Raw genomic sequence first — 27,630 nt, forward strand, 5'->3', positions numbered from 1 at the left:
CACACACCTAGTTTACCTACATAAGACTGTGAGGCTGGTCATTCATTTCTTCTCCCCTCCCATTCAGAAAATCCCTTTCTTTCCATAGTTTCTCCTTTGCTGTATCTCAAGCCTCCACTAAGGAATTTGCCCTCCTCTACAAGGAGGTTATGTTTTTAAAGTCTAGTTTATTGAGTCATAATCACTTAGAGTAACATTCACCATTTAAAAATGCACAACTTGATGAGTTTTGACAAATGTTTACAATCGTTTAATCTCGAGAGCCAGGCTTTGGAGAGTGGACTTGAGGACAGCTTCGTTCATCACACACGGAAAAAAGTGGTTTGCTGCTTGGCAGTTCCTCAAAAACTTAAACATAAAATTACCATATGTCCCATCAATTCTACTTCTAAGTATAGACCCAAAAAATTGAAAGCAGGGACTCAAACAGCTATTTGTACACCGATGTTCATAGCAGTATTAGTCACAATAGCAAAGGGTAGAAATAACTTAAATGCCCATAAACAGATGAATGGATAAACAAAATGGGGGTATATATGTACAACGCAATACCCTCAGCCATAAAAAAGAATGAAGTTCTGACATAGGCTACAACATAGATGAACCTGGGAAACATCATGCTAAGTGAAAGCAGCCAGATTCAGAAGGACAAACATTGCATTATTCCATTTATATACCTAGAATAGGCAACATAAAGACAGAAAGTAGAATCGAAAATACTAGAGAAAAACAAATACTGTGTGATCTCAAGTACCTGTGAAATCTAAAAAAAATCAATCTCCTAGAAACAGAGAACAGACTGGTGGTTGCCAGGGCAGGGGGTGGGGGAACAGGAGAGGAAATGGATGAAGGCAGTCAAAGGAGACAGACTTCCAGTTAGAAGATAAATTCTGGCGATGTAACAGTGACCATAGTTAACAACCCTGTATCATGTATTTTAAAGTTGCCAAGAGACTAGATCTTAAAAGTTCACACACACACACACACACACACATGACTGTCACTGTGTGAAGTGATGGATGTTACCTAATCTTATTGTGGTAATTATTTTCCAATATATACATATTGAATCATTATGATGTACACATTAAACTTTCACAATGTTGCATGTCAATTATATCTCCATAAATCTAGAGAAAAAAAATAAAGAAGGTTCTACGGATTGGGGGGAGAGGTAATGGGGAATTATAGCTTAATGGTGGTCGCAGAGTTCCTGTCTCCAGTGATGAAAAGGCTTTGGCAATAGATAGCGGTGGTGGTACCACGACATGAACGTACTTAACGCCACTGGGATGTACACTTAGAGATGGCTAAAATGCTAACCCCCATGTTATATATTACCAATTTTAACATTTAACTTTTTTTAAAGTGCGTTGGCCTCACTTCTAAGGGACACAAGTGACCCCAAACCCTCTGGCCAAACACATGACACACAACCACGAGGATAAATACAATATCATAAAAATATAAAATAAATAGAAACAGATCAGAGAACACTGCAAGTTGGGAGAAGGTTGGGAAAAAAGAGAGAAGCTGAAGGCAGCGTCACTGGAGAGGAAGCTACTGCAATGGTCCCAGCATGGCCCAAGTTACAATACTGGCAGAAGGAAAGGGAAGATAGTACAGACATAAGAGGCAGGGAGAACTCAGGTGCTAAATGAATTTGGCACAAGGAAAGTGGAAAAGGCCTGGTCAGGGCCACATTGTGATGTTTGTGGGCCTTCAGCATTTTTGCCTTGAAGGATCGCTTCTTCCATTAAAAAAAAAAAAGAACATTAAAATTATGTTTTGTGATTGCATTGTTATAAGGATGACTATATCATTTTTTGTCCTAAAAGTACATTTTTTCCTTCTGATTTTAAAGGATCAGAATATTTTTATGGGCCCCTAAACATACATATGTGAGCCCTTGGGGCTGCCCCTTCCAGGCGTTCTGGGGGAGTGGGCCCTGGGCCAGCCCTGTGTGAGGAACTGACCATGCCCTACCTGAGACTTCCCACCCTCCCTCTCCTTCCCTGTGGCCCTCCCTGTCTGACTGACTGCTCTGAGGACTGAGGACTTTGTTACTGCAAACATGTGATCTGGCAGAACGAGGCATTCAGAGACTATGGGCTCAGTGTGGGGGTTAAGACTGTGGACCCCAGAATCGGAACACTTTGGGTTGGAATCACAGTTCCCCCCACCTGGCTGTGTGAACTGGAGCAAGTTACGTAACCTTTCTGAGCCACAGTTTCTATCTGTGAAATGGGGGTGAGAATTCCAAACACCACTGCAGTCTTAGGAGGCTTAACTGTGGTGAGAACACAACCACCTGAGCATGCTGCCTGATGCGTGGCTGGCAAGTGCTGGCAAAGCTCAGCTCTCCTGCCACCTGGCCCTCACCCATCACCTCTTCTGACTTGGTAGAAACAGGCACCGTGATTTGGGGTTTGTTATGAGGGGGAGGAGGGAAGCCATAAAGACGCCTGGCAAGGGGAACGCGAAAGGGGTGAAGGAGTCCAGAAGGGCGGGATCGTGAACGACGTCACACTTTTGCCCAGGACAAGCCCAGTGACCCTCCTATCTCCCACCCACACTGCCTGCAGTGTCACCCCCTACAGACATCCTCACAATGCCCCCCTCCCAGCTCTCTGTCATTTCCCTGTGTCCCCCTTTCCTCCTCCCCTCACCCTCCTCCATTCTAGACTTCCATTCTTCAAACCGTCTTGCTCTTTTGGTGGACAGTTTCTTTTGCCTAGGATGCCTTTTTCGGTAAACTTATCCTGCAGGACCCAGCCCCAGTGTCTCCGCCTTCTGCGACTGCCTAGGCAAAATGAATCCCTCCCTCTCCTGCACTCCCACAACAACCTGTATCGCTGTACTTATCATCTCAGCGTGTTTGATAATCATTTGTTTACATCTCTTCCCAGCTGGAAGGTGTGTCCCAGTAGGGGAAGGCTGATGGGCCCTCATTCACAGGCTACCTCCACCACTAGCTTCCCACCCCAAGCACTGCCCCACCTCCCGCACACGCTGGTAGCCCATGAATGAGGGAAGAAAGGCTTCTTCGTGTTTATTTGCTTTTGAAATCTCCCTTCTCACACCTGTTCCAACACAGGACACTGGATTATGCAGCACATTAAAGATTCAACACTTAGCAAGTCACAACGCAGCATGAAGTAGCAAGAAACTAGCAGAATGGTTTCTAAGATGGGAAAGTATCAGGGGGATTCATTTCATGATTATACCTGGGACTCCAGGAGGTTATTCCTGAAGGACTAGGGGGTGGAGGGAGTCACTGGTAACCCCAAAGGCTGGGGATTCATCAGTACGATCAGTACTCAGTGGGTAATATAGGATGAGGTGCTGGACAGCGGCCCCTAACCTTGGCCTCCCCTCCTTGTACATTTCTCGCCAATTTCCCCACCCTCTCCCCAGATAGCACTTGGCCTCCTCTTCTCCATCAAAGTCATTCCCTTACTCCGGTAGTTTCTACCTGACCCTGAGCTCATTCAGATAAAAATACTGGGGTTGGGAAGTATTTGTCCCTGGTCCCTAGGAATGGCCCTCCCAACTGCTTCACGGAACTGCCTTCTTCCTGCAAGAAAGGCAAACTGCCAGATCCCCAACGTCCACTTGCGCCAACAAGGCAAACTCCCCGGTGCTACTGACTGGTTCGGAATTGCTCTTTTACCCCCATGTGACTCCTGGGTCCCCCGGAACCTGTGGCCATCCCAACAGCCACAGAAGGGTTGGGGTGTCATTGTCAATATTGCAGGGACAGCTGATGAGGGAAGAGGAGCTGAGGAACATGGTGAGAGGCTGCAGCAGACCCCGTAGCAGAGAACACTGTTTCCTCCTGGGCCGCTGCAGAACCTTTTCTGAATCCAGTGGGCTGGGAGGCACTGGCTCTCTAACTGGATGCTGCCTTGGGGCAGGCCAGAGCTCGGCAGGGCCGTGCACACCCCTAAACAGCCCCAGCTTCACTCGTCTGTTCCTGGGGAGCCCCCCTCACCTCTCCGTGCCATCCTCCGCAGCTGCGGCCCCTGTCCCCTTCTCACGGTCGCCACCCTGGCACAGAGCCCTCATTCCTCGGCTCCCCCAGGCTCCAGCCACAATCCCCTTTTCCTCTCCCCAACCGTTCTGCACGGTGCCACTGAAGAAACCCCCCATGGGCTGCTCTACAGGAGGCCTATGTACGTAACATTGAACAACAGGCAAAACTGATCCAGGTAATACAAGTCAAAGGCAGTGGGGACTGACTTGGGTGTGTGGAGACAGGCTTCCGCGCTGTCCGGCAGGGAGCGCCAGGGAGCGCCAGGGAGACTTTGGGTTCAAAATGCTCTACATTTTGACCATTGTGGTTGTTACATGTGTCAACATTGATGGAGTCTTACACTTAAGATCTGTGCCCTTGATACATGTTAAGCCTCAATAAGAAAGAAATAAAAATCAAGTAGAATAAGTCTGCCTTTATTGGCAAACATCTTCAGTTTGCCATCTTTGGTGGGGATTCGGGAATGGAACACAACCCTGCTAATCACTCCTCCCTTGGCCTGCCTTCCAGACTCCCCTCCTGTTCTTCTAGACGACCATAACTAAATCAGTAGCTCATGTGCCAGATTCATCCCTCTGCCACCGCAGGTCCCTCTGAAACCTCACTGGACCTCACTCCCATCACCACTTCCTCCTATTCCCAGCCCCCCTGGCTGAAATCCCACTGCAGGCTCCAAGCTGGGGTCAGCTTCCAGGTGACCCCACATACTTCCACATACACCTATGTGCCTTCCTCTCTGCAACCCTGCCTTACTTGGTGCTTCTCCTGGTGCCTCCTTTTTGGAAGTTCTGTTTCTCCTGCCTGACCTTTCCTAGCAGAACGAGCTCCTTGAGGCCAGAGCCCCACCTCTGATTCACCTGTGCTGCACAAACACCTGCTGGGTTGACCAATCAGAAGAAAGGGGAGAACACCTCAAACAGCTTCCCAGGGCTCCCAGCTTGATCTCGGCCTGCCTCGTGGTTGAGGGGCACTCAGGTTAAGCAGAAGCTTTCATTACCATTATACTGTGACCTACCTGCTCCCTGATCCACCCGCTCCACCCACTAGCATGAGGGGTTTAGCTGCAATGGCTTGTTGAGACATTCGGTGCTCCCAACAATCTCCAGCGACCTCAACAGAAAAACACAGAAAAGGTAGTGAGGGAGGAGGGAGAAGGACGGGAAAGTGTTAAATACACCCACTAGCAAGTCTCCTTCTGGGATATAATCTGTTGATTTTCCCCTATAATCTCTACAGGAGTCACCTCTGTATCCGGAGGAAAGAGCCTTAAAAGCTTTTGTCTCAGAGGAAGGAGCAGCCCCAATTTCTGGGCATCACCTGGATTGGACGTTGATGCCCAGAACACCGTCAGCTTTGAATTTGTACTTCCGCTTAAAACATTACTTCAAAACGTGACTTTGGGTATTAGTTTACATATACATATGTTGTGCAATGTATGTGTTAATAAATCTATTGATTATCTGCCACAGGCAGGGCCCTGTGCTAAGGGGAAGAGAGGATTCAAAAATTAGAATTCACCGTTCCTGTCTCCCACAGGGTTTTAAATAGTTTGGCATATGTATGGGATGTTCACTGGAGCATTATTTATAACAAGAAAAAATTAGAAACAACCTAAATATCCATCATGAGGAGAAGGGACAAATCAAATGCAGCACACTAGCTTCATAGAATACAATGGAGTAATTTAATGGAACTAACTAGGAATTGTACACATCGGTGTTAATAGATCTCAAAAATATATTGAGTGAAAAACTTAGATTGCAGAATGATGCATATTGCACAATGCCATTTATGCAAACACAGACATAATGAAAATAATACTCTATATAATCCATGAGTACATAATACGTCTGTATGTAAAAGTATGTTTTTTAAATGGTAAGAAGGGCACAGACCAGGGGTCTCTCTGGGAGAGGGGAAGACACGGGATGGGTCCAGATCCTGCTTTTTCCATAATGACTCTCATTTTTTAAAAGTAATTAGGAAGGCATGGCCTAAATCCACGAGAAGCTAAGTAATGAGTTCATCGATATCCGAGACAACAATGCAAGCAACACCACGAGGCAGAATGGATTTATTGCCCAATGATCAGCATCTGCAATCAGGGCCAGTTGAGAAGAGGAAGAACCTGCTGGGTGCCCTGGAGCTCTGAGAAGGAGCTGGGGAGTTAGCACTTCCTTGGAAGTCTTTGGGAAAGGGAATGCTGCGACAAAGGTGGAGTTTTGTAAAGATTCATCTGGCCACAGGTGTGCACTATAAAAATTTGCATAATGAGAGCATGTAAGGTTTTATTCCCCATACTTGTCAGGCCATAGAGAATTGAAGAAGATGGTATTACTTAAGCTAAGCTCTGAGAGGAAATCAGGTTAGGAAATGAGGGATGCATTGGTAGAAATCTTGAGCCAAATGAGCAAGTGATCAGTGACTCTCAGGGGCACCTGGGGGCCAGGAAAGTTTACTCATTAGTTTCCTTCATTGGGTTGTGAGGCCCTGAGGGGCAGGGACTGTGATGTCTTCCTTCCTAAAGTCCCAGTTCATGGAACAGTGCATGATGTTGAGTAAGGAAAACATAATGAAAGGGAAGGAAGGAAAGGAAACTGCAGAAAGGTCAAAGAGGATAAGGACTCCCATGAGGTTTGTTGCTTGAATGGCTAACTCTTTAGCTCTGTGGCACATCTGTCTCCTTCTCCATTTGCCTCTCCCAGACCCCTCCCTTGGAGGATGACTTTGACTTGCTTCTTGCCCACTCCCACCTCTGCTCCACGACTGAACACCTAAACCCTAGGGTCCTTCTTTAAGATGGGAGTGGGGAGTGGCTCTCAACTCTCAGGGAGGCCCAGTATGTTGAGGTCAGAAGAGCATAAAATAAAAAATCACTTGGAGGGTTGAGCTGGGACGATCCTCACAGAATTTGGGTGGGGGGAAGCAATACACATTGCTGGTTTGGGTGGGGCAGGGGGGATTCTAACCTGAGGCAGAGGTGCTATGAATCTACAGAAAAGGGGATCAGGCAGGTAGAAGGACTGGGGCCAGATTTCAGAAAATTGGATGAGGAACTGATTCATGCAGAAGTTTTCAAATGTGGAGCTCAGAATGCCAGGATTCCACAGACAACCTCCAGGGGGTTCCCAAACAATGAGGCTGCTTTTGCCAAGGAGAGAAGATTAAAACTGCCAGAGGGACCTGTTCATCTACTATCTGTCTTACATCAGAACCTGAGTTTTGAGTAAGATTTCATTTGAAGGAAGGAGACAGAGATGGGAAGGAGAGAAGGGGAGAGAGAGAGAAATAGAGAGAGAGAGAGAGATCATTGTAACTAAAACATTTGAAAGAACATCCAGTTATCCAGTTCATTCTCTCTCTCTTTCTCATCAAATGAGATTTTATATAATAAGTGTTCTAGATGAAAAAGGCTCTCGGTGTGTGTTAGTGTTGGGCTAGACTCAGAAGAACTGAACCAAAAGACAAATTCATTTGGAATCACTGTCAATTGCCCACCCCATCTCCTTCTTAAGATTGAGAATCCTCCCAGAATGTCAAAATTAAGAGACTCCAAGCCCAGCGTATGGGAGGCAAGGAGGTGTAGATGATCAGGTTTGGTTCTTGTTAATAATCACTCACATTTAATAATCACTCACATGCTCTCAGGCATTTCTCAGGAGCTCTGCTACCCTTTACACACATAAGCTTATCAAGTCTCACCACAGGCTATGAAGTAGGCCCTATCGCCGTCCCTACTGAGGCTCAGAGAGGTGGCAACTTATCCAGTGTCACGCCAGATGGCAAGCAGCAGAGCTGGGCTTTGAATCCAGGCAGCCTGACGCTGAAGTCCCTGAGCTGCAGCTGGTCTAGGAGTACTTCCCAAAGACAATGCCCCGAGCAGGTACGGATGAGGCAAGGTGCAGTTGCCTGCGGCAAAGGTCTGAGGGAAGAGAGAGCAACACTTCCATCTCCGAGAGGGCCCCCTGGGACGCAATCCTCCACAGAAAACTTCAGAAACCCTGTCTCTGTAGGGGCAGCTGCCTCCTTGGGCCCTTGGGTGGACTGGCCCCACCCAGAAGGTTCATTCCCTTCATCCTTGGAGAACTTTAAGGTATCTTAACATTCAATCACTGAACAGGAGGATGACAGATCTGGCCAAGCTTCAGGGGAAGAGAAGGCACTTAATTTTAAAATGAGAGGATTAGAGGGGGAGGTGAGAGCTCTCTGGAACACTCAGAAAGCTTTCTCAGGAAGAGTGGCCAAACTTGTTTTGTACATCAAGAATACAAATTATTTTCTTTAGCTGTGTTTGAAAAGGAAGTTGGCCACACTGGAGGTAGGGAGCTCTCTGCCAAAGGAAGCAATCACGCAAAGCCAGAGAATCAGAAATCTTGATTGCAAAGAACTCACATGCTGGGGAAAAGGTTCAATGAATACTGAAGGCTCTTCTGACATGAAGATTCCACAGGTTTATAATCAGGATGTTTCTTTTCCTTTTCAAAACTGAGCCAAAGACCTAAGCATGAACTCAGTGGGCATTCCAGCCACTGAAAACATACTGTCTTATAAATTCCTATATTCCTCATGTCTGTGCAAAGGGAGCCCCGCCTATGACAGAGGTCTATGCGTCTGTCATCAGGGGCTACATTTTTCACACTAATAGTACAAGTCAGAATAAATACCATCTCCATTTGGGAGACAGTCCTCGACAGAACAGAATTGGCCTCCTTGATGAGGAATATATGTCAGGCACTGATAACAGGGAAATCCTTTTGAGCGGAGCCCCAGAACCTGAGCAGTCATAATGAGACCGATTTAATGAGCCTCCTGCTCTACAATATTAATTACAACCCTGTCACAGAAGGCAGCCGGCTCAAAATAAAATAGGTAAAATGCACAAGAATTGGATCACATTCAGAATCTTTTTCCTGGATACAAATAGGCTTGCAGTCATGTACATGTGTCTATAGCAAGTGAATGGATTTAATGCCTTCTTGAAGCTGTTTGGAAGAAATACTTCTGAAGTTGCTCTAAACAGCAGAAATGCTTCTGAACTTTGGGTTTCTCTCTCAGGATGCATCTACCCCAAATCTACCTTGTGAGCCTGATCAGTCCCAACTTGTTGCCACGCAGAAAACTTAAAGAGAGCAACAAAGGCCTTTCTTGTCAAGCAGGTAGGCATCCCTCCAAGCATTTATTTGGTCAAGGGTCACAAATCTTTTGTCTAAAAGAAAAAGAATTTCAGGGCACTGTGGGTGGCTCAGTCAGCTAGGTATCTGACTCTTGATTTCAGCTTGGGTCAAGATCTCAGGGTTGTGAGATCGAGCCCCATGTTGGGCTCCATGCTGGGCATGGAGCCTGCTTAGGATTCTTTCTCTCCTGTTCCATCTGCCCCTCACCCCTCTCTAAAAAAAAAGAAAAAAAAGGAATTTCTTCAGGTAAAATTTTAACTAGAGAATGTTACCAATCCAATTCAATAAATCATCACCAAGGGACTATTACTGCTAATATGTACTGAGCACTACCAGGTACCAGGCACTGTTTTAAGTATTTTTAGCTCATGTGGTCATCACAGAACATCTGTGGTCACAACTGACAGGTTGCCCTTTACAAGAAGCTCAGAGATGTTAAGCAGCTTGTTGAAGGGCACACAGCCAGTTCGGTGGAGCCAGGATTCAAACCCAGGCTGACTGATTCCAGAACCAGGGTACTTAACTACAAGTCCATGCTGTGCACTATGTTTGCAGGCAGCTCGTTCACTCAGCAAGTGTTAATTGAGCACCTCCTAAGTGCCAGGGGCAGAGACGAATAAGACACAAGCCCTGTCAAAGAAGTTGGGAAATTCCAGCAGATCATAGCAAACCATCCCACTCCCTGCGGCTCTGCTTCTGGAAATGGTAAAGTGTAACCAGAGCCCTGAAGAGGGGGCAAGAGTTAGGGAATGGGGGGAGTTAGCAGAGAGCAAGTGACAGAGGAGTTCTTGAGATCAGGGTGGCAGAAGCATGGACACTGTGCAAATTTTGAGGAATTCTGTGACACAGAGAGGCAAGACCATCCTGAGAGAAAGAAGATGGAAGGAGGCAGAACTTGAGGTAGGTCCTTAAAACTAGACACAGTGAAGGAAGGTAGACAATGTGTACGATACACGCTTTAAGTCCATCGAAATATTCTCCTATGGACATAACCCTCTCTCACTGTAACTCAGACCCACGGAACTTTGCCACATGGACAAAGGCCTGACTCCAAGGGGTTCATCACCTGCCAGTCAAAAGAGGCCACAATGGTTTTCTTCTCTTTTCTAAGTTGGTGAGATATTTTTTAAAAGATTTTATTTATTAGGGGCGCCTGGGTGGCTCAGTCGTTAAGCGTCTGCCTTCGGCTCAGGTCATGGTCCCAGGGTCCTGGGATTGAGCCCCGCATCGGGCTCCCCGCTCCGCGGGAAGCCTGCTTCTCCTTCTCCCACTCCCCCTGCTTGTGTTCCCTCTCTCACTGTATCTCTCTCTGTCAAATAAATAAAATCTTTAAAAAAAAAAGATTTTATTTATCTACTTGAGAGAGAGAGAGAAAGAGCATGAGCAGGGGTGGAGGGAGAAGCAGACTCCCTGTTGAGCAGAGAGCCCAATGTAGGGCTCTATCCCAGGACCCTGGGATCACGACCCGAGCCAAAGGCAGACACTTCACCAACTGGGCCACCCAGGCACCCCAGCTGGTGAGATTTTGTTGGTGCAGAGAGATTGGGGGTGGCTCATGAAGAAGGTATGGGAGAGGACAAACATGGAATCCTGAGCCTCCACTCAGGCAGGCTGTGGTTACCCAAATCTGACACAGGGCAACAGAAATAGTGGGAGCAAAGCCTATGTCCACACATGCTGAGGATCCAGAGGCGTATAAACTCACACTGACCCCTGGTCGCAGATCCCATTGACTTGTGAACCCATGAAAGAGTCAGTGCCCATCCCCACTCCCCATCCCTGCTGCACAGGCGGCCCGGCCGGGACCACCAGGCTTGCCCCATGTCAGGGCTGCCGACGTCTCTCCAGTGTCTCTCCAATTTCAGCATGCGTTGGAATCAGCTGCAGGGCCACTTGAACCACAGATTGTAGGCCCTCCTCCAGAGTTTCTGATTCAGTAAGGATGGTGCCAGAATTTGCATTTCGAACAAGTTCCTGGGTGATGCTGATGCTGGTGGTCCCGCACTTTGAGAAGTGCTATTCTGTGGCAGGAGGCAAGTTGCACCTCTCCAGGAAGACCTGCCCCAGCATGCCAGCCTCTCTGGCTTCTCTCCCCAGTCTTGTGCACATTTAAGTTAATACATACTGCAAAAATAAACCCACTGCCTCAAGAAGGAGCTAGGAAGGCAATGGAATATCAGGGAATTCAGTGAGCTCAGAGGCATATGCATGGTACGAGAGATGGGAACTATGGTGAACTGGGAAATTTAGGCCCCAGTAGAAGCAGGCAACTCACTGGGCTCTAGCCAGTTTTGGCTGGGTGCCCTTGCAAGCCCAGCATGGCCAGGTCTTCTTGCTTTCAAGAGAAGGCAGAAATCCCAATTTTTATATAAAATATCACCCAAGTTTTCAAAGTTGGTTCAAGATTTTTAAAGACACTGCAGGATGGGTCAGGTGACCTCCTATAGCTCTAGTCATGGTGGTTTGGGTTTGTAGTAAAATGTTCTAGTCATGTGTTCTGGCCTCTCATAGGGAGGAAGACAAGAAACATGTCTGTGAGAGCCACTCAACCCTGTCACATTCTTTCCAAAACCTATAACCCCAGTCTAATCATGAGAAAGTCCACCCGCAGACCCAGATTGGGGGGCATTCTGCCAGATACCTAGCAAGCATTCCTCAAGACCCTCAAGGTCATGAAAAACCAGGAAAGCCTGAGAGGCTGAAACAGACCAGAGGAGACTGGAGAAGCTGGATAGGATCCTAAAGTAAAAGGAGGGCATTAATGGAAAAACTGGTAAAACAAAACAACAACCCTGGAGTTTCACGTATAGTAACGTACCAATATTAATTTCTTAGTTTTGACAAGTGTACCATGGTAATATGAACTAGGGGAAACTGCATGAGGGGCACACAAGCACTCTCTGTTCCAGCTTTGCAACCTGCCTATAGATCTAAAATTATTCTCAAAAATATATATATTTAAAAATAATTAATTCTTAAAAACTACAAGGAAAAAAAAGTCTATAGGCAACATCTGATCCGTGGGCTAGCGGTTTTCAGTCTTTGATTTAAAAAAAAAAAAATATTCTCTTTTGTAGAATCCTAGATGTGCTCTTTGTGGTCTCTGGCTTTATGCAGGCAAAGCTGGGGTTCCAGGAAGTTTAAATCGCTTGTCTGAGATGTCACAGTGGAGGGAGATAATCTCCATGTCCTCACCTCCTACTGTCCTTTGTTGACTTCAGGTATGAAAACACCTTACTTCCTCCACCAGATTATAAGCAATGTGAGAGCATGGTTCATGCATTTTTAGTATCTGTAACTTAGCATCTCTCACTTAAGAGGCATTTAATAAATAGTCCTATTTTAATTAATACATTGAAGAGGAATGGTTTTTAACTCTGGTATCTCCCTCACCATATTCAGGAAAAGGCTATCTAATGATGAACTGTGTGAGTTGCTTAACGACTCCAGGACACAGGTTTCTCCTCTTTAAAATGAGAGGGTTGGACTGGGTCCTTTCCACCACAAGTACGGTCCATGGAAGTCTGTTAGGAATGCAAAATCCCAGGCCCCAGTCCATACCTACTGAATCAGTATCTGCATCTTAACAAGATTCCCTGAGGTGATTTCTATGCATTAAAATTTGAGAAGGACTGGACTAGCTGTCAAATTTTCATATGCAGCAAAATCACCTAGGTTGCTTTAAAATGCAGCTATCTATGCCCCAGGACAGATCAGTGGAACGAGAATCTCTGGGCATGGAGGCTGGGTGTCAGCATTTCTAGTGAGCTTCCTGGGGCCTCCCTTTGAGAAACACTAGTGAGGCCAGGCATGCATTCACACTCTACTGAAGATTGTGCAGGAGAGCAAAGGGTGATGGAGGATGAGGCTACTGGAGGGAATGAGTAAGCGCTCAAGCTTTGAGACAAACCTGACTTCAAATCCAGATCCACTTCTTATGACTGTTGCCTTGGTTCAATTGCTTAAATTGCTAAACCTCTTTAAGCAACTTATTTTATATAAACAAATAAATATGTGTGTGTATACATATAAGATATATACATCTGTGATATTTGCTAAATCTGCCATACAGACATACACTTCTATATTACATACTATATGCATACAGCCTCAAGAAGCTTTGGTCTAGCCCATATAAGGAAATAGTAACATGAAAAGTTGAGTGGAAGGTACGTGGGTATTCATTTTATCATTTGCCTTTTAATTACATATATGGAGTATATAATTTTTTGAGTGTATTACCTATTTCACAATAAAAAAGGGTAATACAACCTAAATGAGGTTAATCACTAAAATGTGTCATCTCATTATCTCCCCAGGTCATCCGTGTTGCCATCTTGGAAAGTGAGGTCATGACCCACTGGGAAGTTGGCTGAGAACTTGGCTCTGTGGAGATGTCAGCTGGATGCACCGTGAAGCTAAGGGCATCTAATTCTCCCTGGAGCTTGTGGGGACCAAACTTGAAGAGACATGAGGGGACCCCATTCAACTAAGAAAGAACTTTATTCATGCTTTGTGGAGACCTGAGTCAGCAATTCTATCCCTGCCAGCACCACCAGGGCAGACACACTGAATTCCTGGAAACCAGTAGGCAGGTTCAGAAATGGGGCTCAGGGGAAGTACGGCATGACTCAGAAAAGACACAGGCCATGTGCCCCCTTCCACTTCAACATTCTTCGGCTGAAAGGCTTTCTGACAACTGAAATAAGTTATTCATGCTCCTTGCTAGGGTCCATTACTGTCTCAACCTTCTCCCCCTTTTCCAGGGAAGTATCTTGTAGCAAGTTGAGTGATGAGTGTGGCATGGCCAGGCTGCTGGGGGACAGCCGGCACTTGGCCCTGACAATCAAGGTCGTAGGCCTTTTCCTGGGCCTCGGGTTCTTTCCCAAACCAGCAGGAGGGTCTGGTGATCTCTCAAGCTTTTTGAAGCTTTAATACTCGATGGTTTGGGTCACGTGTTCGAGCCTCTCGGGGGGGCAGAGGAATCAGCATTTTCAAATCACATGATTTCTTATGTTTTTCCTGCCTTGTTTCTTATAAGATATTTTTTATGTAGGAAATAAATAGGGCAGGCAGTTAATTGCGTTTAGCCAAGTAAATAATAAAAATAGCTAATATGTAATACAGGCACCACTCAAAGTGCTTTACAACATATTGATTCAACTGAGGAAGACACCATCATTATCATTATCCCCAATTTACAGATGGGTAAACTGAGGCATGGAGCAATTACATGGTTTGTCCAGGGTGACACAACTTGCATGTGGCAAAGCCAACATCATGGATCCAAGTAGTTTAGTGCTGGGATCCACGCTGTGCAGCATTGCCTTCCGATTCTATGGTTTCCAGATATGCGCCTGATAAAGTGGCCTTTCTTTGAGGAGGTAAAGCCAGGCGATCTCATTGTATCAAGCTTGGAAACTACTAAGCATCCAGAAGTTTGAAGCCTTTATTTAGAACTGTTTTTGTCCCAGATTCTAAAAATGATTCTCTGATTTTGCCTGAAAAGGTATTCAAAGGTTTGCCTTAAAAGTTCTTTATCAGTCTCTTCTTAACAGATCAGCCACGGGATGGTTTTGAAACACAGAGCACATCAAGGCAGGGGAGAGCCCACTTAACAGAAGCAGGAAAGCAGGCTTCATCCACCCCTGACCCAAGGAGCTGTGCACCTTGGGGGGAAGTGCTTCACCTCTCTGGACCTCAGAGTTCTCGCTTGTAAGATAAAGGAATAAAGACAGATGACTTTGGAGGTCCTTTGCCTCTTTAAAAGAGACTGTGAGTCTCTGTTCTTCCCCCAACTATACGAGTTGTTGGTGATGAAGAGATAAGGCAAATGACAAGCAAGTTTCGACGGTGCTCTGAAAGCAGACACCAGACATGTAAATTCAGATCCCAGGAATGTGAGAGAAAGCTCTGGCATGGCCTTCCTATTTGAATGAACAACTAATCAATGCAGAAACAGCCAGACAATTAAAAGCCACCTATTCATTTCCAGACTTTGCTCATCACAGACTCATCCTTCAAACTACCTCCTTTTACCAAAGTTCATCCCAGACGCAGAAACCGTAGACAAGGAGGGATCTTTCCCCTCCACAATCTCTCTTCACACCCTACTTTTCACATTTGATGACAGAAACAAAACCTTTCAAATATTCCACACAGAATGTCTGAGACTTCCAAAGTTTGTGAATCATAACATATCATCAATCTGTCCAAAACATGACAAATAGATTAGAAGTTCCTTTGTTATACCTCAGTATCTGATGAAGAGCAGGCACTTGACAAATATTTGTTGATTAATAATAAACGTGTTGATGCAAAGTTCTGATTGTTACCAATGAAAAATCAGGCTCCTTCCTATATGTGCTGATTAAACCTCAGTTAATCGCATACTCCATTCATCTTCAGACCAGGCAGTGAGGCCTCCTCAACGTTTATCTCTGAAACTAAGATTTTACTAGAACATCCAATGCCCAGACCGCCCTCCCATGCATGTCACTGAGGAACGGGTGAGAGACATCCAGCACACACACACCAACACCGGAAGTCCCTGATGCTTGGGAAACCCTGAGCTTAGGACCTGATGAGGGTTTGGTGGATTATTCCCCAACCCTCTTACCCATTTGGTTTTGTAATTTCCAGAGGTTGAGCCAAAGGGGTTGGTGAGTAAGTGAAAGTGCCTGGGGGGAGGGGAGGAAGGGCAGGATTTTTAGTGAATTTAGGAAGTCACAGTACAGCGGCCACAGCTACTTTCTCTTAAGAACCCAGTGTTCTCACTTTGAGGGACAGTGGATCTCCATGACATCGCCACCTGACCTGGGAAAAGCCTGCCTTGTGCAAGCCAAGGAACTTGAATCAATTATCTTAGACTGTGTCTTTTGCAATTATGACCCTGGGGCAGAGTAGCCTGAGGGTCTTTTCTATAAGACCTTTCCTTGAACGGTGGCTAACATCCACAGCAGGCTTGAACCACAAGTTAATTTGAGACTCAGTTCTGGTGGAATCTATGTTCAATTATACAGGCAGATCATTGGTTCGTCTAAAGAAACTCTGTGCTTAGTTATCAACGTCACTATCTGAAGGTATTGAGTGACCCTGGACCCCTATAAGGATTTGGGGAAAATGATCTTTACCCTTTGGGAGTTTAAGCACTTCTGACTTACTCCAAGCAACTATTGGCCTTACAAAGAAGACAGGGCTCCTCGTGTGAAAATTTCTAACTGGAAATGACACCTAGCCAAGGTTTGAAGGGTCTGGTCCTGGAATTTCAATTTTGATGAGCAGAGGATGCACATGGCCATTGGCTAAGTTTTCACCCTCAGCTGAGCATTCTTCCTCTCTTAGGAAGAGTCCCAATAACTGTCATAATTCCACCTATTCTTGTATAGTTCTTTTCCATTTTTCAAAGACTTTCCCAGCAATATCTCATTTGAATCAACTGAATTCCAAATCTGTTTAGCTTAACTTTGCATTCTGTTAAAAGTTTTCTCCCTTTTTAGCCAGTTCCGGAATCCCTCTCAACTCTCTAATGTCAAGCACTCCATGGCCTCCTCGAAGCTACCTGGCTTAAGAGGACAAAGGGTCAGGAGCAGTGCTGTCCAGGGAAGCTTCCTACAATGACAGAAATGTTCCATCTCTGCACCATCCAATAAAGTAGCCACTAGCTCCATACGGCTATTGAACACTCGAAATGTGGCTAGTGTGACTGAGAAATTGAATATTAAATTGTATTTCATTTTAATTAATTTACATGAGAACAGCCATGCAGGAGGAGTAGTGCTATATTGGCCAGTAAGGTTCTGGGGACTTTTCACAGTACAGGATAGAAAAGGTTAAACTACTGGTCATCATCACTTAACCTTTTATTTCCAAATGGTACTCATTTCCACACATGGAAATTTAAAGAGTTTTCAGACTTCACAACAAATTTCCATATAATCCACATGGCTTACTGCTAGCGTTGTCTGCTCTCCCCTCAAATGCAAATATGGCTCAATACACTGTGCAGAAGTAGCAACTTTATTCTTCTGTAGGGTCTAGGAACCTTCACATCCCTGCTGGGAGGGCTCCATGCTCTCAGGCTTGTGAATTCTCCACCCTGCACCCACACATCTTGGGGCTTCTAAAGAGCGCCCTTTGTCTCCTTGGCTTGTGTGTCAAGGAGGCAAAGGGTTCTGCTGCATGGCAATTAATCAAATGGCCCACTATTACCTTTGATCTGGGAAAAAATAGTCAAGATAACATTGAAGAGGAGAAAGTGAGAGACAGTGACAGAGAAATGGCTCCGGGGTGGGGGGGGTGGGGAGAGGGAGAGGAGAAACTGCCAGAGTCACAAGGGGGAAAGGGAAGGTAGAAAGGGGAAGAGAGAGATGGTAGAGAAGAGCATGGGTATTTCCTTTTCTATTCCATATTCTTAGAAAAATCAAACTGTCTCACACCACCGTGACAAGTCCCTTTTCTGCTCTTGGCCATATTCAAGCCACCAGACATCCTAACTCAGAGAAGGGACCTGACAGAGCTCTATTGGGAAGAAATGGGTTTTGATAATACCTATTAATGTCTTACTCCAGGGTCCTGATGACTAGTTTTCACCCAGGTTAAGAGGTGTACCTAAAGGCAGCACTCAGGAAGATGTTGACTAAGAGTGCACTCCAAGAAAAATACAGTAAGCCTGCGGGTCTCTGAGAGCTCCTATAGACATTTAAACTTTCTTTATCCTGACTGAAAAACCCGAAATCCACGATTAACTGCAGAGAAGGCAGGAACTAGTAATCATTGGTGATTAAATACAATAGCTTGGTAGCAAAACCCTTCTCAAGGCCTCGCAGGGTTTACCTTTATATGAAGCTCTTTAGACAATGGCTGGGTAGAGAGCAGCCCTGGAAGAGAGGATTGAGAAAAAAATGGCATCATTTTGTTCAACTAAAGAGAAATGAAGTATTCAAAACCAAGGGTTTATGTTGGCATTTGTTTTGCTTTCCTGAAAGAAAGGAAGAAAGAAAGAAAGAAGAGCTATAATATGTGTTCTTTTTGTACATCTTAAAAACATGTTAGGGACACACTGAGCTGATAGATATGAAAAATTATGAATATTCCACTCAATAATGAAGTATGTCTTCTTTTCTTGGCCCTTTTTAATGACATTTCCTGCACAATCCATTTTAATCCAATTCTTTGATATTTAAAAAAAAAACGGAGATTCCTCTAACTGATTCATAGAACAAGTTTATTTTTCCAAAGGAACTGAGAAAAGTTAGGTTGGAAGATAACTACGAGCTTCCTCATGAGGTTACGAGTTGGCATTATTCAGAGATGCAAAAAAATTGATCTGCAGTTTTTCTAAAGAACAAACTTGATGATTTCACTCGATTGCCTAAACACACAGACCCAAACACACTTACCCTCTTTACTACTGTGAGCTTGGCTGGATTTGGGGCCAGGCTATAATGTTATAAACGTTCTGCATGAGGAGCCCAACTGTCTCAGGTTCTGTAAAATAGGTCCGGTTTTTCCTCACCAGACACTGGAGTCTGGTTATATCCGTTACAGGTGAATGGGTTTGTTCTCAGCCTATCCAACTCAAACCCTCTAGGAACCTTTTTGAAAACCACAGAACATCATTCCATGCTTGATTTTGCACTAAGATCTTTCAATGGGTTGAAACATACAGCACGTAAGAGCAGGTGTTCCCAGCTCCCGGCCGAGTTCCACGCCTGAGGAGGTTGCAGAGGGCATGCCATTCTCATTAAAAATGCACCATCTCCATCCATGTCTCTTCCTGAAACAAGCTCACCTTGTTTCAGACTGGAGGATGGGGAGAGAGGCTAGTAACATCTTGACCACTTCAGCAACCAGGGGAACAAGAGGAAAGACATAAATTAACATTCACACGTGGCTGTTCTCTAGAAACCCCCAGAAAGCTCCTCAAGTGTCCTGAAGGACAAATCTTGGCCTTAGCCCTTACCTGTTCACCTACATTGATCCCAACATGGGGGAAAACACAATAAGTAACTCCAGTTCCCCTGAATTACCAACTGAAAGTTTAGATACTACATTTTGTGAATAGTTGGAATGGTAGGGCAGATTTCCAAATGCAGAGGGCTCAAAGACTCATTCTGGTCTCCTAACTTACAAATGAAATACAACTTTTGGTCCATCAGTGACTTACACAAACTGACAAAGTAAGAGCCCTTCCTGAACAGCGGCCCCATCAGCTCTGTGCTGTAGCTCGTCTACGGTACAAAGTAACAATGAAACATTGCAAAATCACAAAAACTCACTCCGTCCATTTGACTGGGATGTCACACAGCACTGAGAAAGAATACCTCCTGTCAGAGGTCCACCCACGGCCTTCCTTGCAGACTTGCGGGTGGGGGGTGGGGCGATCGTGCAGGTCTGGAACCCTACACCCTCCACAGCCAACTTGCTTACACCAGAAGCATTTCTTCACATTGGTCTGGTTAGCTGGTGCCAGGCCTTCAAAAATAAGAGGGGGAGAAAAGGATCATTCCTGTCAAAAGAAATACATAGTGTTGTTTCCAAACACTTCATTTCTTTGACACTTCATAGTACTATAACAAACAGAAAGGGGGGGGGCGGCGGCTGCTCCACTAAGAACATATAGGAGAACATCAGAAAAACCACATGAAGGCAAGAAATTAGAAGGCACAAAATTCTTTGTGGTTTGATGAATATTATTTGTTCTCAGAAATAATCAATAACACTTATTAAGTACTTACTATGTAACAGGCATGGGCATCCAGTATCTCACCACTTCAAATACATATTGCCCTGTGAGGTAGGCATTCGGTCTCCCTTTCACGGCTGAGGAAAGTCAAGCTTTTGTCCAAAGTTGCAAAGATGATAACAGAGAAAGGCAGGATTTGCACCCAGGTAGTCTGACTCTGGGGCCTAGCTCTCCGGCACTCTAACAGCCAGAGTGCCGAGGGCTCCCTCTAACCCAGCTGACTTCTTCGGAGCAAGAGATGGTCTTTTCCATGTCACATTTCATAATCTACCCACCGTCACATTTTTAGGAAATCCATCTCCCAGAGGCTTTTCACTTGCTCCCTCCCCAGGATGGAGAGAGAAAGGACCATGTCAAGGGGAGTCGTCCAGACAAGAAATCAGACATCGGTCACAGGTGGCCAGCACAGGTTCATAAGGACCAGGTCAGGCCAGACGAAGGCCAACCACATTTTCTTTTTAATAAGGTTATTAGTCTGCTCAACCAAGGGACATGCTGTGTCTGATTTTCAACAAGATGTTTGGCCAAATCTCTCAAGATATTCTGTGGACAGGAAGGAGAAAGGCAGAGACTGGAGTTTTGGCAACCACCCTCCCCAGGGACAACTGGTGGACGGATTGATGTTAGTCTCAGACATCGCTGCCCAATATTTCCATCGAGAGCCCAGACAGGCTGAAACCCCACAGATGCTCCCATTGCCCTTCCCTTGATAGGTGTCTCTGCCAGTCCCATCCACCCATACGCATGACCTGCTCCCCTGGCCGTGGTTTCTTTGTCTCTGGTACTGGACTCCTGTGATTCCCCAGCCTGGAACTCTCTTCTGTCTCTGATGTCATAGCTTTCACATCTTACCTTAGAGGTCACTTCCATAAGGAAGTGTTCCCTAACCACTGCCCACCAAGGCCGGATTAGATGTTTACCTCTGGACCTCTCTCCCCACTGCCACGTGTGCCCAGTACATGCCATATTAACCTCATCATCACCAGGAAGGCACACGTTGTTGGAGACTAGTTTCTATACCTCTTTAGACCATAAAGTCCATGAGGGAAAGGATACGTCTGTCTTCATCATAATATCCAGTATCATGATTAGCATATCATAGGTTTTCAATAAATATTTGTGGAATGAATGATTGAATAGAATCAAATAATCTTGGATTAATAATAACAATCTCAGAATCCAAAAAAAAGGTCCCATTATCTGGGATGGTGGGGTAAGTCGAGCAAGATTAATTTCAACTAGGATAAACGTAAAGTAAAACACATGGGTGTTAACAATGACAAAAGAAGTCATGAATGAAAACTAGGTGAGGGAGGCATGATTTTAGCAGCACATGTGAAAAAAACTTGGGATTTTAATTAACGGTGAGTTGAATGTGATTGGGCCACCCAAAAATATCACACAGTTTTAGTCTTCATGATTAGGAGCCAAGTGTCTAGAAGTAATGAATTCCAAACTGATCAAACCACACTGAGCACTGTGACTCTTCTAGGTGCCATATCTTAATACCAAAGATGACCAAACAGACTGCTTTTGGAGGGAAACAGTCAGAATGAAGAGAATATTTAAAGCTAAGTTATACAAAGAATAGCCAAAGAATGTTGGGTTGTTCAGTCTAGACCAAAAAGAAAAGAAAACAAAAAAAGATTTAGGTAGAGGACATGATCACTGTCATGCGGAAGGCAAATGAGACTTGTTCTCTCTTGAAAGTAGGACCAGCATCAGTGGTAGGAACTACAGGTGGGCAGGAGAGATTTTTATTTCCATGTAGAACTAATTGTAATAGGATCAGAGCTGGTAGAAAATGGGTGGAGCTGAGGCTCAGGAGGTTTGGGAGAAACTCTATCCCTAGAAACCTTCAGTCCAACAAGTCTTCAACCAAATGGATGCACACTTGGCCAGGATGTCAAATTGAGGATTTTAAGAACCAGGTGCAAGTTTCAACTTGACATCCTCCACCAAGCCTCTTCCAGATCATTCAGAAAAGGGCCTGTGTGGGCCTCCTATTCCTGCATTTCAGTAACATCCTGAGATTCACATGCTTGAGGCAGCCACATTGCTCAATCACACAACCCTGAGCTGTTTTACCTCTATTTTGTTATATCTCACCTTATAACGTAGAGCCTCATTAACTAAAAGTTAGGGGACCTGGTTTCTAGTCCCAGATCTGCCTCTGATTAGCTGTGGGCTTATCATCTTATTTAAGTTCAATTTCTTCGTCTGTAAAGTTTGGACTCATCAGTCACTTAGTTATTTCCACATTAAAGTTCTAAAACATCACTGTTTCTCAGACTTGGTTCTTGGACCAGAATCACCAGAATCACCAAGGGAGCCTGTTTAATATATAGATACTTGGACCCCATCATAAAATCTGGGAATGGAATCCAAGAATATGAATTTTTAATAAAGCACCATACATTGTTAACATGTTCACTGACGATTCTGAAACAAAAGAATTTGTGTTCCCTTGAGATCGGAAAAACAAATAAGCAGAACTCAGGCACAGAAAGGTTAACTCGGTTGTCTATACCTCATAGTAAAATCTGAATTATTCCTAGAAGAAAATAATCAGGTTATTTCCTGTTTTCTTCAAGGACCTGAAAATTTAAATGACGAGGTGGTTAGAGAATGAGAAAAATCTCCAAGACATGTCTTAGTAGGGCTGGAGAAGCCCTAAACCCTCTCTGGTAAGGAAGGATTCAAAGCTCAGAGACAAGAGGCAAAGCAAAGACTCCAAAGCAGGTGAGCACAACAATAGGCCCAACCCCCGACTGCAGGGACCAGACCACACCTGTCAGTAAGCTCTCCCTGAACCCACTTACCCCTCAGGAGTCACATGACTCAGGGTTTGAAAAACTGGGAAAATGGGAAAAGCGAGGGAGGGTCTTAATTAACAGAAAACCACCCTAGGAAAGCAAGCCCAGGAAAGCAAGACTTGCACATGGAGCAATGACTCTATCATAGGAATGTTCATTATCCAGAAGTAGCTCTACAAAAGCTTTGCATTTCATTCCCCAATTTCAAAGTCCCAGAGAGCTGTTTTCCCAAACTTGCCATGAAACTCTCCTGGTTTGAAGACCTAGTGAAATTAATCCCATGTAGATGTGAGATTATCTCCACTGGCGAGTCCACTTTCTTCTATATACTTTCACTGAGGTTTTCCCAACACTGAGAATTACAGTGTACGTTTTCCTTAATCTCTATTTAAAAAGCACATGACATTACTGATTTTGAAAATGCTGGTTTTGTCCTACAGTTTATTATCCAGGCAAGCACCCTGAAGTAACAATTTTACTAAGTCCGTTGCTTGCATAAGGTTCACTCTCTGATATTTAAGCTGAAAAATCCCAGATGCTGGCACATTCAATATTTATACATTTAGCAACAACTTCAGACCCTGCCTCTCCAGAAGCACTCCCTCCCCAAAAGCAAATCCACGAATGCTCATCATACATGTAAATATTGCCAATATAGGGTTTCCAACTGTTCAGATGAGGCACATTGAATGAAGTTACGACCACAGGTTCATGGTTAAGATCACGAATCTGTCAAGTACTGGGGTCTTGTACAAACCAAAACAACTTCGATGCCCCTCTCCCCTTAAAAACTATAGAAAGGCTTTACATAAATCATGGGTACTCGCTAGGCATTAAGTCCTTATCACACTGAAACCTCTGGTAACATTTCCTTAAATGATACTTCTACCTTTCAGCTCTAAAAGTCACTTAAGTGACTCCACCAAATCAGCTACGAAGGAAATAAACTCTAGGAAGACACCTCAACGTAACACAAACATTCTTTTTTTTTTTTTTAAAGATTTTATTTATTTATTTGACAGAGAAAGACACAGCGAGAGAGGGAACACAAACGGGGAGTGGGAGAGGGAGAAGCAGACTCCCTGCCGAGCAGGGAGCCCGATGCGGGACTCGATCCAGGGACTCCAGGATCATGACCTGAGCCGAAGGCAGTCGCTTAACCAACTGAACCACCCAGGCGCCCCGTAACACAAATATTCTTAATGCTGAGAAGTATAAAGAAGAAATCTTGCCTATGAGAAAAGCTAATTTCGTATTCCTATCAGAGAGTCATCAAGTAATAACTGCTGGAAAAATAAAATACCTTACCCAGAAACAGTCGAATTAAGCAGATGGATTTTGACAGGATCTACATAATTAAAGTTTCCACTGCAGCTTTAGAAACTCCTGTTCTGAAACCCATTTTGTCAGCCAATGCTAAAGAATGTTTTTTGGCTCAGGAACATAAAATCCAAATAGTCCCAGAGGAGAAGCTGCGTCTCAGCCTGGACACCCTCAGACAATGCGTTTCAAAGAACAACTCTTTTGCCTAGAAATGGATCTTGTCATTGACATTGTCATGTTAATTGGCCAAATTCAAGCACAAGTCATCTCTCTAACCAGCAATGGGAGGATCTTGGGTGGACTGTTTTAAAACCTTTTCCTAAAGGAAAAGAGACATGCTAATAAAAAGTCAACCTTGGCATTTTAGTCCTTAACAATTAAGAACCCAAGACCAAGGGTGCCTGGCTGGCTCAGTCAGTAGAGCATGTGACTCTCAATCTCAGGGTCATGAGTTCAAGCCCCATGTTGGGCATGGAGCTTACTTAAAAAGAAGAAAGAAAAAAAGAAATTATCAATCAAGAGTGAGGATTGAATGAGAACCCAAGACCAAAATGTTTATTGTTAGCTGCTGCCAACCAAGAGGACTTCCTCTTTGTATTCTTTACTAAACAGTAAGAAAAGACACCCAGGAAAACCTGGGTGGTGCATTTGGTTAAGCTTCTGACTCTTGGTTTCGGCTCAGGTCATGATCTCAGGGTTGTGAGATGGAGCCCCACACAGGACTCTGAGCTGAGTGGAGGATTCTCTCTCCCTCTTCCTCTGCCCCTTCCCCTCCTTTCTCTCTCTCTCTCTCTAATAAATAAATCTTAGGGGAAAAAAAGAAAAAAAAAAAGCACTCAGACCTCAAAACTCCATATACTACCAAGTGATTGGAAGTAGTAAGAATAGATTGCTATGCACATAAAACCCAAAATCTTATATCAACCTTCAGATTTCTTCTGAAGCAAATTTCATTCCATACCTGTTCACAAGGAGCAGAGATTTATGTTAAAAGAGAGAGATTGAGGGTCCCATAAAGTTTGGCTCCTGAGCTGTAGGCTCTATATAAGTAACCAACTGAAGGGTGCTGTGAACAAATGCAGAAGGCAAAGCCCTCTTCGAGGGATAAAAAGCACAATTCCCCCCACTCTACTCTCCCTACCCACAAAAACAAAGCTATGTGAACCACATTCTTGAAATGGGATTTGGATTTCTGGGCCTGAAGGTAAGGCGTTGTGCTGCCGAAACCAGCGCCATTTCTGACTCATTCCTTTCCTGGCTGACCCTGACAGAGCCTGAGGAGGATTACTTGGTTTCTGGGGCTCTGTAGCTGGAAACCTGAAGGCTCTATTTGCCATTTATGGATGAGAAGGGTTTTTTTAAAAGATTTTATTTATTTATTTGAGAGAGAGTGATAAAGAGCAAGAGTGGGGCGGCGGGGGGGAACAGAGGGAAAGGGAGAAGCGGACTCCCCACAAAGCAGGGAGCCCGACGCAGGGCTCCATCCTGTGACTCTGGGATCATGTCCTGAGCCAAAGGCAGATGCTTAACCCAGGCGCCCCGAGAATATATTTTTGACAGATCTTTTCTACATGGTTCAGATCTACTACTGAGGCCATAACTTTTAAATTGGTTAAAAGAAATAAATTATATAATTGGGAAGAATAACTGGAAAGGTCTACTCCACTTGGAAAGAGTAGATTTTAAATACTTGAAAACATGTAAATGTTGGTTGTATTACCGCTTCTGTAAAACTCATCCCATTGATTTGAAACTCACAAGCATTTGTTTGGAGGAATCACTAAGATATTCTCTTACCCAACTGTCTACAAGGACCTGGTGCTAGCAAGTGTACAACACATCTCTTTGGTTTAAAAATCAGACTTTGCTGGGCCACTAGTGTTGTGAAAGAGTCTTAACATCTTAGGAATAAACCTGAAGACTTAATCAGTATATACCTGAGAGCTAGAAAAGTCCAGGAAATTGACTCCCTCCCCGGAAACGAGCAATGAGTAAAAATCAAGATCTAATTCAGTGACCTGGAAGCCAGCACTGACTTACCCTGGGGAGGCTGATGGGGCTCTGTAACCAGGTCCAGGATGATAGGTGCTTTGGACATTCCTGACAGGGCATCCACTTAGGTCTCTTGTGAGAGTTGTGAGAGCTGGACACATTGTGGCCCTGCACCCCCCTTCCGCACATAGATTGGGGGCCCGCCCAGGAAGGAAGGAGCAGAGAAAAGTCTTCAAGGTTTGGGAAGGCTACAGAAGTTGCTTGATTCACAAGTATTTACAATAGGAAAGATATATTGTGTTCTGAGTTGGGTACAATATAACTGATGTAGAAACAGAAATGTGAATATAGAACTCTACCTTAGCACAGGTTCTATGCATTGTTAGAAGAAACCAGTAATTCCCAAGGGCTGGTCCAATTTTAAAAATCACTCTCCCTTGGGCACCTGAGTGGCTCAGTCAGTTAAGTGTCTGCCTTCAGCTCAGGTCATGATCCCAGGTTGCTGGGATCGAGCCTGGCATCAGGCTCCCTACTCAGCAGAGAGCCTGTTTATCACTCTGCCCCTCCTCCCTGCTCTTGTGCGCTCTCTCGCTCTTTCTCTCTAATAAATAAATAAAATCTTTTTAAAAAAATCATTCTCCCTTATCCTATCACCCTGTGCCCCTATACACATATTCACATACACATACATATGTATTTTATACAAGTAAAATCAAGTTGAAGAACTATAGGTCCAGTCCTACTTTAAAGCCTTCAGGGAACACCTAATCTTATCTGCTTCTGTGACCAATGAGAAAATTGAGGTCAGAGACATATTGTGACTTGCCAAAGATCTAGGCAAGACTAGAGCCCAGGTACCCAGTCTCTTAATCCAGCTTTTTTTCCAATCATACTAGCTAAAATGTTGGACAAAGGGCCTCAGCACAGTATTCGGCATCATGACAAGCCATCCTCCTAACCCCTTCAGCACATGTGCTCACCCGCCAGATCTTTCGATGGCCTCACCCCACTATACTCCATCCTTTCCACACCCCCACCTTCAGCCAAGGTTTGTCAACTGAGAAGCCAAGGGTTTCTCAACTCATTTCAGCAAAGCCACAGAAACATAAAACTAAGTGGCACAGGAATGGTAATCAGAGTCTGGTGGGGCTGGAAACACTGTGTTTGCAGGAGGAGGGGAGGAGATTGTCGGAGATGGATGGCGATGGAAGATGTTTTGAGGATAGATGGCAATGGGTCTTGAATGTCTTACTGAGAGATAAGAAATAAATTAGGAACCTTTTTAATGCATGGGCCCAGCCTGCTTAAAAAAAGACTTATCCAGGGGCACCTGGGTGGCTCCGTTGCTAAGCATCTGCCTTTGGCTCAGGTCATGGTCCCAGGGCCCTGGGATCAAGCCCCGCATCAGGTTCCCTGCTCAGCGGGAAGCCTGCTTCTCCCTCTCCCACTCCTCTGCTTGTGTTCCCTCTCTCGCTCTGTCTTTCTCTGTCAAATAAATAAATAAATAAATAAATAAATAAATAAATAAATAAATAAATAAAT

The 27,630-nt window shown here is 44.6% G+C and overlaps 1 non-coding gene across 1 annotated transcript; it reads left to right on the forward strand.

The window, feature by feature from the left end:
- Positions 1-24,495: 24,495 nt before the first annotated feature.
- On the forward strand, positions 24,496-24,568 carry TRNAE-CUC. The gene has a single exon. It is a non-coding gene; the product is annotated as a tRNA-Glu (tRNA).
- The last annotated feature ends 3,062 nt before the right edge of the window (positions 24,569-27,630 follow it).

The sequence above is a fragment of the Mirounga leonina genome, unplaced genomic scaffold (assembly GCF_011800145.1).
Source record: "Mirounga leonina isolate KUSES-001 unplaced genomic scaffold, KU_Mleo_1.0 Mir_109, whole genome shotgun sequence".
Classification (NCBI taxonomy): Eukaryota; Metazoa; Chordata; class Mammalia; order Carnivora; family Phocidae; genus Mirounga; species Mirounga leonina.